Source organism: Lathyrus oleraceus, chromosome 6 (genome assembly GCF_024323335.1).
Source record: "Lathyrus oleraceus cultivar Zhongwan6 chromosome 6, CAAS_Psat_ZW6_1.0, whole genome shotgun sequence".
Classification (NCBI taxonomy): Eukaryota; Viridiplantae; Streptophyta; class Magnoliopsida; order Fabales; family Fabaceae; genus Lathyrus; species Lathyrus oleraceus.
Genome location: NC_066584.1, coordinates 190466971 through 190479339, shown reverse-complemented (window position 1 = coordinate 190479339; position 12369 = coordinate 190466971). Strand labels below are relative to the sequence as shown.

The 12369-nt window shown below is 36.8% G+C and overlaps 1 pseudogene; it reads left to right on the top strand.

Annotated features, from left to right (window-relative positions):
* The window catches only part of LOC127094704 (myosin-8-like), an 87837-nt pseudogene extending 83283 nt beyond the window's left edge, over positions 1-4554 (top strand).
* The last annotated feature ends 7815 nt before the right edge of the window (positions 4555-12369 follow it).

Here is a 12369-nt window from a genome sequence, read left to right as displayed (position 1 = left end):
TTTTTTGAAGTCCAATGGATCTAATATAAAAGACGCTAGCTTCCTTAACTCTTTCAAGTCCGGACATCTGAAACTGTACTTCTTAGTGTTCCTTCGTCCACAATCCATGGTCTGAAAATATTTGCAAATAACACCTCAGTTCCTTGAAATTTCCGTGTGATGGATGTTATGATGCGCATGAATGCATGAATGCAACAATCACAAATAAGGGATCACACACAAGGCAAACAAACAAAGGTCAAGGGATGAATCAAGTCATTGTCAAGATCAATCATCCATTTTGGTGGATTATGGTTTACACCTTATAGACACCCAAGTTCCATTGATATTGACAAGACTTGATTGGATCAACCAAGAATCAATGGTTTATTGTAAGTCACGAGCATAGAGTCTGGGTAAGAACCATCCCAAGAGTGAACTCAGGATAAAAACCTGTAGATCATGTTCTAAAAAGTTCCCAAAGTCTTAATTCCATCTATTGGGTATTACATGTTAGGATGACTGACTCATTAACCCATAATATTCTCAAGAGAAACTCGTTTGAGTGTAGTATCGCAGAACAACTGTTATCAAGTCTACACTTGAACAGTCTCCGCACTACGTCCTAAATAGGCCAAGAGGGGGTAAATGTTCTATAGTCCTTAGCTTCTCGGACCCCAAATCAGAGATAGTAATGCCTAACCATAAATACTTGTGTGACATTTCCAAATCCAAAAGGGTCTCCACTGAGCAGATGGGTCTCAAGCCAACTTGTTAAGGACTACTCTACACAATTCGAACATGACTATACCATCCTCCTATCTTAATTGCACTCAAGTTCGGGTTAGAACTTATCTCACCACTCAGAGATCACCAAGCACAACAAGCAGATTATCTCACACAAACAAATATACATACATCAAATATACAATTATAATCACACAAAAAAGTAGGCTAAACCCACTGGAGACTACTCCCCAGCAGAGTCGCCACTTAATTTCTGTAGTGGTAAATTCATGATCATCAAGCTATGGATAAGCTAGACATCAAATAACAAGAGTCGCCACCGTGCTTTTATTGTTTCCAAGGGAAAAGGGAAAAGCACGAACAAAACCCAAAAGTAAGAAGTTTTCAAATCAAAACTAATAAAATTCCAGAGATTACAGGTAAGGGGGTTGGTTACACAGAGGGAAGGTGTTAGCACCCAAAGTGTCCTAGGTACTCCCAGGGAGCCCTTTTTTGTGTGCATATGTATTTTTGTACAAATGATGTTTGTAAGCAAATAGAATGGGGGGATGAGAAAATAATTCATTAATTATATTTTTTGTTTGACAAGGCCTTCGGACTTGTAACTACGTACCAACATAAAAATGAGGGATCAAAACCTCGTAGTTCGTGGTATAAATTTCAAATTGGATGTATTGCTTTTTTAACAAAAATTTAAGTTTGAAAGGTACAAAGGCCTAAAAATGGTTTGAATGGGTTAATTCTTTTTGGCTTTCTGAAAATTTTAAGTCAAGTCACTACGCCAAAAACTGGAATAGACAGCACACCTTAGAGGGCGCTTTATTACAAAAGCGCATTCTAAAGTGAAGCGAAAAAATAAGGAGCAAACAACTAGAATAGACAGCGCACTTTAGAGGGCGCTTTTGTAATAAAGCGCCCTCTAAGGTGAAGCAAAAAAATAAGGAGGAGATAGAGGGACAACAATACAGGGCGCTTTTTAGAAAGCGCCCTCTAAGGTTACCCTTAGAGGGCGCTTTTAAAAAAGCGCTCTATAAGTCCATGTGCATTTCCAGTTTATAAAGCGCTTTTGGAAAACCTTAGAGAGCGCTTTCATAAGCGCCCTCTTAGGCCCCCTTTAGAGGGCGCTTTTTTTCCACAAGCGCCCTCTAAGGTCCCCTTTAGTAAACATTAAAATTATAACATACTGCGCGTTTTGTTATTTCACTCTCTGTTATTTTCGTTCTTTTTCACGTTAGGGTTCTCACTGCTACGATTTTCGCTACTTCTAAGGCGTTCTCCTTCCACCTCTGTTAGATCTACGACGTTTCCTCCTTCTATTAATTCATTGTTAGCTGTTCGATTTTGACACCATAAGTATTTTTCTAATCTTCATATTACTTGGTTTCTCTTCTGACGTTCGCTATTGTTCATTTTTTATTTCATTTTTCTTGGTTCATACATTTATTGAGTATTCTCAACAATAATTATTGTGTTGCAATGCTAGCAATGGAGACTAGGCATGATGGGTTAAATTTCACCAACTGTTCCATTTGTTTCTCGATGTAGAAAAAGGAGGCAGCAATATCTAAAACACCTTCTACCAATCAAAGGTACACTATGCAGCTTATGAGTGTATTTATTCTAGCATACATAGCGTAGCTAGTAACTTAAGAAGTTTAGGTATGGATGTTATTTGATAGAGTAAATTAGAGTCGACTATTCTTCTGTTAGCTTTCAGTTAGACCATTATACAATTCTACATATATATTTTCTAGTCAATATTTATCTTTTGTAAAAACTATATGATGAATTTTCAATTAGACCATTATACAATTCTACATATATATTCTCTATTTACATTTTTCGTATCTATTTACTTTTGAACCACAGTTATTGTTCTAACAGTAACTAACTTTACATCGGCCCTGTTCAGCTTCGAGCAATTTTGTATCAATTTGACAAATGAGAAGTTACAGCAGCATTTCAACCAGGTTTGATTTTTCTACTATCTCCTGGTAAACAATTTCTATAGACTAAAATAACACTTCATTATTTCATTATGCAGCATGTCTTCAAAATGGAGCAAGAGGAATATACAAAGGAAGAAATTGATTGGAGTTATATAGAGTTCGTTGATAATCAAGATGTTCTCGATCTTATTGAGAAGGTGCAACTCACCCTTGCATTTTTGTCATTTTAGAAAAGTTCTATCAGTTTGTCATCTCATTCTTGTTTATAACTTCAGAAACCTGGCGGCGTTATTGCTCTTCTGGACGAGGCCTGGTATGTATTAAATGACAATAGTTCAAATATTTGTATTATAGTTAATGGTTTGTTTATGTCATTTTACATAATGTAAAGTGGCGTTAGCGCATGCAAATATATATACTTTGAGCAATAACTATGTTTTATAGTCATTCTTTTATATATTGTCCTGCTTATTCTTTGTAGTATGTTTCTAAGATCAACGCACGAAACATTTGCTGAAAAGCTATATCAAACACTTAAGGACAATAAGTGATTCAGCAAACCGAAGTTGTCACGAACTGACTTCACCATCAATCACTATGCTGGTGATGTGAGTAAAATACATTTTGGTCTACGCAGTTATATCAACCATGAAATAAAAAGTTAAAAGCTTAGTATATATGTCGAACTTTGATTTCAGGTCACGTATCAAACTGATCTTTTCCTTGATAAAAACAAAGACTACGTTGTTCCGGAACACGCTGCGCTGCTCTGTGCTTCCAAGTGCTCCTTTGTTTCAGGACTTTTCCCACCTTTACACGAGGAAAGTACTAAAACAACAAAGTTTTCTTCTATAGCCACTCAGTTTAAGGTCGGTTTTCTTTAAACATGCATATGCTTGAAAATTATAAGTCTTTTGTATATAACTATTGATCATTGTTATTCTTATTGCTTATGGAATGAAGCAACAACTGCAATCTTTGCTTGAAACATTGAGTGCGACTGAGCCACACTACATTCGTTGTGTAAAGCCAAATAATCTTCTTAAGTCGGGGATATTTGAGAACAACGATGTGTTACAGCAGCTTCGATGTGGGGTGAGTTCAACCCCCATATTAGCCTTGTTCTTTATTATGACATGAATATTTTTGTTTCAAGTTACTTCAAACTCTGTGGATGCCTTTTACAGGGTGTAATGGAGGCAATTAGGATAAGTTGCGCTGGATATCCAACTCGAAAGAACTTTGATGAATTTGTTCAGCGGTTTAGTATAATGGAACCTAAGGTTCTAAAATCATGGTATTTACTTCTCCTTTTTTCCGTGTTTTCTTTTTCTGATCATACAGATGAATGTGATTGTACTGAACATAATTAACCACCTAGATTGTTGTCACGAAATTTTTCCAGTTTTAGATGTTCAAATAACACAACTATATCTGAAATAACTAATAATAAATATATATCTGCAGTCCTGATGAGATGACGGCTTGCAAGAGACTTCTAGATAAAGCAAACCTTAAAGATTATCAGGTAGTAGTTCTTATCTTAATCTCAGTTATAGCATTTTTATTTGCTCGCAGGTTACATTGAATCATAGATGATGATGCTAAAAAATTTCGAACACGCTATGTATGATAATATGGATTGGAATAAAATGCTGTTTGGGTTTCTTTGCAGATAGGAAAGACAAAAGTTTTCCTGAGAGCAGGTCAAATGGCAGAACTAGATGCATGTCGTGTCGAGGTCCTAGGAAGATCCGCAATCGTTATTCAGAAAAAAGCTCGCACATATATTTGTGAGAAACAGTACAAGTTATTGCGATTTTCTACCATAGAACTACAAAGGGCTATTAAAGGTATCAATTATTTGAATCCTTTTTGATACTATGTATGAATAATCTTGTTATCCATTTTCTAAGTCATTTAGTTTTACGTATCCTATGAACTTAACATAGGACAACTTGCAAGACGTCGGTATGAATGCATGAGAAGGGAGGCCGCATCTTTGATAATCCAGAAACAAATCCGCATGTATCTTTCGAGAAGTGCTTATAAAACTACCTATTTCAAAGCTGTTTGTATTCAAACCGGCATGCGAGGAATGGCTGCTAGAAATGAACTTCGATTCAGGAAGCGGACCCTAAGAAGACTGCGGCTAGCAAAAAAAACATACATCTCAGAGATGCTTTTGCTACTTAGTTTTATTTCTTTTTAAGTTATGAATTGGTTGTATATTTAGAATCTTTAGAAGTTAAACGATTATATATCAGCGGATTGTTGTATATGTATGGATTGTTGTATATAAGGCTTGTTGAATGCAGTGTGTGAAAAAGGGCTTCAAATTTTACAGTTTTAGGTGTACTGCTTCAATATACAGGTTGTCTAAAATAAATAAAAAAATATAGCGCTTTTTAAAAAAAAAATTTAAATAACCACCCACTTTAGAGGGCGCTTTCCAAAATAAGCGCCCTCTAAACCCTTTAAATTTCCACTTTAGAGGGCGCTTTCCAGTAAAAGCGCCCTCTAAACCCTTAAAAGTTTCCACTTTAGAGGGCGCTTTCCAGTAAAAGCGCCCTCTAAACCCTTAAAAGTTTCCACTTTAGAGGGCGCTTTCTTTAAAAAGCGCCATCTAAACCCTTAAAAGTTTCCACTTTAGAGGGCGCTTTCTTTAAAAAGCGCCCTCTAAAGTGGCCCTTAAAGGGTAGAGCCACTTTAGAGAGCGCTTTCACCAGGAAAAAAAGCGCTGTCTTTACCTATGCCAGCGCCAGATTAGAGGGCGCTTTAAAGCGCTGTTATAGGCCAAAAAAAGCGCCCTCTTTTCCCTTATTTGGCGTAGTGAGTATAGTTAAGTATATTTAAGAATTTGATTCAGAAAAGAAGTTGGAAAATGAAATGGCATAAGGGCAAAGTTTCTAATTTGCAATATGGTCTAAGTTTAGAAAACAAGCACAAGCAGAGAAGATTTTAAAAAACAAGAGGGAGAGATTTTGAAATTAAATAAATGGGGAGGAGATGAAGGAACTAATCCTAAGCACAAATTTATAAAATTGAGAGTTGAAAAGATATGACCAATGGGCTATAATCAATAGACAAGAGTGTCCTATAGAAACCCAAATTCCCTTGGACATTAGAAACAAGCAACAAACAATGCACAATATATCAACTTGAAGAGCATGGCATCAAATAAAGATAGCCACATCCAAGCTTAGAAACTCCATGATCTTTTTCAAATTTGCCCATGTAACAGATGAATTCCACAATGCCACAAGTCACCGGTTCAAAATAACAGCTTCACAATGATCACGTTGCAGATGAACTCAAATGGATCTTCAATGATGTATCAAATGAAGTTTCAAATTACAAGCACTTGGTTACATGAAAGTTACCATTGGCCAAGTCCTTTGCATAGGGAGTATTGCCAAAATTCTAAGTCCAATAGCCTCAGATCAAACCAACAGTCCACACAAGGTGTTTTTTTAGGGTTTTTGTTCTTATTATGTACATTAATGGTCAAAGACCACACAATTAAACACAATATACATAAACAAAATATATCACAAAATATGGTCCAAGTGGACAAAGTAAAAAAATGACATTAACATAAACAATTAGAATGGTATGAATAATGGCAAATGAATAAGGTTTAAAAATAAAGTACATTAAAGTAAATGACTTGAAATTAAATGTTAGTTTTTAATGAGTTAGAAGTTAGTATTGCTTTTGCTTTGATTTTATTTTAAGTCATTCTTTGGAGAACACTCAACCCACTTATCACAAACATGGATCCTTGAACCAAGACATCTTCCAAAGGAAGGAAAAAAGGCCAAGTTTCCATACAATACCATGAAAGCGGGGATACTTACAATCTAACTAACTATAATGTTATGTCTTTTGTGTCAAAATTTAGCACTATGTTAAGCAATCGTAATTGGACTTATGTAGAACTCGCAACGATTTGAGGTCAGGCAATAGAATTTTGGTGCTAATGTATGTTAGAGACATAGTATAATAGACTATGCTCATGAAACATACCACACACGAAAAGAATATGCAAAAATGGTGGCCTAATCTCATCCATACTTATGTTTATTTTGCAACCAACTAGCCTTAGGAAGTAGAGATATCATAGGTCCATGACATGAATGCATAAAGAAGTGGAATAAGATGAAGAGGGAAGAAAGATAAATCAAACTCAAATTGGAAAAAGGAGGACTTTTACCAAATTAAGATCATTCATTCATTTTGGGAGATGGAATGTACATTCCATCAATCCCCTAAATCCAATGATCTTAACCTAGCAAAGTCAAATCAACCTTGACCAAGGCCCAACAACACCAGTCAAACTTACAAAGTCAATCAAAATGGCTCAACACAATTATTTGGCATTTATTCAATTTAAAAAATACTAAATATAATGCATTAAATTAAATATGGTTTGTCAATTTCCTAAAACCTCATCAAAACACCAAAGAAATGGCCATGAGATTTATCATAGGTCTAACAAGGTCAAAGGACCTTGGAGAAAAAAATTCAGAACTTTTGGAAGGACTTCAGACAACCAAAGATCCAAGAGAATTGATGAGAATTGAGTGAGAATCGAAGAGAAGAAAAAATATGGAAAATACCTTCAATGTTGTGCAGAACTTGATCCTTCTTGCTTCAATTCTTGTTTGATCTTGCTCTAATAGCTTGCAGAAGTGGATTAGGAATGGCAAGAAACTTTGGATCCTAGAGTTTTTGAATCTCCAAACAGTGAGATTCAACCTCAATTTTCAAGTGAAAATTATTAGGTTTTTCTTTGAATTATGAGGGTTTGAAGAGTGGAGGCAAAGCTGGCGCACAAGGATCCCTTCAAATGAGCTCAGAAGGTCTAAATTTATAGCAAAATAAAGTGTTATTTGCACACTTGCAATTTCTTCCAAATTTGGCAATGTCATGTTCAAGCTTGCATGGGTGTGTACATGCCCATGAAGCAATACATTAAGGTCCAAAACCAACTGAAATGAGGTCTGAATCAAGCTTGATTGGCAAGGCAATGTGAAATGATCATTTGAAGTTTTGATTTTACCAATTGATGCATGCCTGTTAAGACCATGTGCATCCCTAGCAAACTTAATCCAAAATGAATGAATTATGACTCTTTGGAAAGCTTAGATCAAGAGGAACAACTCTTATGTTGAACAATTTTCCATTTGGAACTTGGATCATTGTCAATTTTGAGGTGGAAGTTTGGAAATTTCAACATGTTGAAATTTTTTCTAAGTGTCAAGTCATATAGCTCAATGTTCCACCTTACTAAACTTTTTATGTGAGCTCCAAATGAGAATAGTTCCTTAATCAAAGTTGTATCTCTTTAAAAGACCTTAAAAATGGTCACCAATTTGACATTATTTGGATTTAGAATGAGAGAGTTATACATTTTTGAAGTTGAGGAAAATCACTTGTTCAATGGTATTGGTCCAAAATGACCTATAATGTATCCTCATATCACATGCTCATAAAAGTTGATTTATATCTCACTCCAAACATCAAAGTTGAAGTCAAAATCTTGAATTTGATTGTGCAGCTTGGAAATCTTTCATCTCATAAAAATTGAGCAAGTTAAGGCCTTGGGAAGTTGGCTTTCAAATTAGGGTTTAGGAAAAATGACCTATAATGTTTCAACATAGAAAATCACTTTCCAAGCAAAATTAGCTATAGGCCTCATCATGAAAGTTGTTTTTAATGTCATTTAGAGTAACTTTGATCTTGGTATTATTTTCATATGGTGAAAATTGTAGGAGACAATTTTGATCAGATGAATTCATTTGGCCAGCCACCACCACCAACCTTGATAACTTGCAATGGTAGATCACATATGCATAAGATGATTAACTTTGAAGTCCCCCTTGAGAAATTTGATCAATTGATAAGGAAGCTTGTTGAAGAAGATACTCAAGATACCCAGACAAACTAGGGTTTCCAAGGCAAACCAACTCCAAACTCTTGAAGAAATCTTGATCAAAATAACATGAAAAGATCATTGGGACTCATATATGATGCTTAGAGACATTGTGGATCATTCCTTGGTTGTGCTCTTAGCTATGAGGGTCTTAAACCTTAGATATGAACTTGATAGATCAATGGTGATCATGCCCTACCTACAAAAGAATTAGGCAAATACAAAGACACATTTTTGGTATTTTGGTTAGTGAAATGATAATATATAAGTATGATACAATCACATGGTGCTTGGTGATCTCTCCCCAAACAAACCCAATGAAAAAGGGGTAAGGAGGATGCCAATGTGTGATCCCAATGCTATTGCATATGCTGAGTTTGCATGAGGGATCTTAGGGTCAAAATTGGGGTCTTACAACAGTCATGTGTGAAATGAATTTTGAGATATAATTCAAGCGGCCGAGAAAACCTCTGACTTGCTTCTCAGTTTTGGGTGCAGGCATCTCTTGTATTGCTTTGACCTTGGCAGGAACAACTTCAATACCCTTCTCACTAATAATAAAGCCCAACAACTTACCAGAATGAGCACCAAATGTACACTTATTGGGATTCAAGTGGAGTTTGTACTTCCTCAAACGCTGGAATAGCTTCAATAAATGCTCGACATGATTTTTTTATGACTGGATTTGGCAATCATATCATCAACATAGACTTCGATCTATTTATGCATCATGTCATGGAAAATAGTGGTCATTGCTCTCTGGTAAGTCGCACCAGCATTCTTTAGACCGAAAGGCACCACTCTATAATAGAATGTTCCCCATGGTGTAATGAATGTGGTTTTCTCCATATCTTCGGGTGTCATCTTGATCTGATTATATCCGGAAAATCCATCCATAAACTAAAAGACTTTGAATTTAGCTGTATTGTCTACCAACATATCAATGTGTGGCAGAGGTAAATCATCTTTCGGATTGGCTTTCTTCAAATCTCTATAAAACATCATAGATGTGGGTGAATAGAATTGCATTTTATTAATGATCAAATTTGAAGATACCAAATAATGTTCACTTCTCCCTTAGGCATAGGAGAAGGATTTTCAAAAGATAATAAAAGAAATTACTTAGAATGATGCACAATAATAGGAACATTGACAAAGGTCCGATTGTCGCAAGCTTTTCCATGCGTCACAAAATTGGTGCAGTCTTCATCTTCATCCCCCTCGATTACTACAACTGAGTGTTGTTCATTACCATGGATGAACCCTCCGCTACGGAAAATAGGTTGCACACCTTCAACTTTAACCGCAGACGACCCTTGCTGGAAACCCAAACTAGATCGGTTCTTGTTTTCGACGACCTCTACCATTCGGCCCCACTGATCAGAACTACCACCTTCAACAATCTTCTGAGCATCTTTAAAAGAGGACATAGGTTCCCCAACTTTCTTCTTTTCAGCAATAGATAGAGCTTGGAACAGAGTTCCAAAATCTCATCCTCAACTTCAACATACGAGAAAGACGACAAATGGCTCACCAACAAAGCTTTCTCCCCACCGATGATAACAAGCTTACCATTCTTCACGAATTTCAACTTCTGGTGCAGAGTTGAAGTAACAGCTCCCGCCTCGTGTATCCATGGCCTTCCTAATAAGAAACTATAGGTCGGGTGGATATCCATTACTTGAAAAGTAATTTAGAAATCACTCGGACCTATCTTTACCGGAAGGTCCACCTCACCAATTACAGTCTTGCGAGAACCATCAAAAGCTTTGACGATCATGCCACTGTACCTCATCGGAGCTCCTTGATATGACAATCTGGAAAGAGTTGATTTGGGGAGTATATTCAGTGAAGAACCGGTATCAACCAACACATTTGACAGCGCATCCTCCTTGCAGTTCATCGATATATGTAGCGCTAAGTTGTGATTTCTACCTTCCTCGAGAAGTTCTTCATTACAAAGGCTCAAATTGTTGCAGGAAGTGATGCTCGCCATAATATGGTCGAACTAATCCACTGTTACATCATGTTCCACATAAGCTTGTTCCAACACTTTTTGCAATGCTTCTTTGTGTGCATCAGAGTTCATAAGCAGAGACAACACTGAAATCTTGGAAGGAGTTTGGAGCAACTACTCCACCATATTAAATTCACTCTTCTTGATTAACCGGAGTATGTCATCATCATCGTTAGGCTTCAAACCGCTGGATTCACCAGACTGACATCTTGGAGCGCTAACCAGATTTACTGTAGGCACATCAACCTTCTTACTGACAGATACATCTTCTAAATTCTTCAGGAACACCGGCCCTAAAACACGACCGCTACGGGTCACCTTTGTCACATCAACAATGCTCACAACAGAACTGGTTGTAGGCAATGGAACCTCTTGACCATTCTCTAACATGGTAGCATTATACTGCTACGGAACAACTCTATCGGATGATATAGGACTAGACCCGTTAACCATATTACTAACAGTGATACCAATCTATTGCTGACATTGGTACTGCTGCTGCTATCAAACTAAATTACCACCCTCTCTGGTGTCTTGAACGCTGGCACTATTATGTTGCCATCATCTATATCCCTATACTGTTGAATATGTATTACATTCTCATCCATCAACTTCTGGATATCTCTCTTAACAACCGAACACCCTCGAGGGTTCACACTACAAATTGCACAACTGGCGTGATCATGCTCACAATCACTATTAGTACACAGGGTTTTATGCCTCTCAACCAACGATTGACGAATTCATCGCACATCAAACACCCGGAAACTCCCTGGACAACCATCCATCATATTGACAGAAGGATTTCCATGAGTGGGTAATGGGTTAGATTTGACATTTTCCGCACGGTCCTCAAAGGACACCATCCCACTCTTGACCAACTTTTGGACTTCATACTTTAGTGAGTAGCAATTCTCGATATCATGGCCAGGAGCCACTCGGTGAAAGGCACAGTGAAGCTCTGGCTTATACCACCATGGAAGTGGTTCTGGAATTTGTGGAGGATTTCTTGGTTGTAGAAGGTTCTTGAGAACCAAATATGGGTACAATTCAGCATAGGACATAGGAATAGAGTCGAAAGAGACCTTCTTCCTCTCAAAATTCTGTTGTTGTTGATTATTATTGGTGTTGTTGTTGTTGTAGTTGTTTGTTCTTTGTTGTGGCTGTTGTTGACGTTGTTGTTAAACTGACACTGATTGATTATTGGAAAATACTAGAATGACAGATGATACTTGATGATGGTTGTCGCGGCTGGAAAAATGACAGAGTCGCCACCATCCTTTATTTGTTCCTAAGGAACAGGGAAATAATGATAAAACCTAATAGTTAAGAGTAAGAGACTAGGTTCGGGAGTCAGTTAAGTAAGGGGAAGGTGTTAGGCACCCCTTACCTCCATTGTACTCAATGGGATCCTCCTACAATTTTAGGGCTAGTGTGTGTTTCTAAAGTGTTTGCTTTAATATTTATTAATTATTTATTATTTATTTATTTACATACGATATTACTTTTAAATGGACGAGAGACCCAAAAATATTTTTCATAATTGTACTCGCTAGAGTTTACAACTCTATGCCTACGTACCTTCGCATTAGGCGAGGGATCAGAGTACCGTAGTTCTTCTTAAAAATTGTTGGTTGGTTGGTTATTTTTATCCCTTAAAAGTTCTCACGCATCGGGGGCAGAGAAGTAATCTTAGAAAATGCCTCAATACACTAGGGTAGAAGTCTTATGATTTGAAG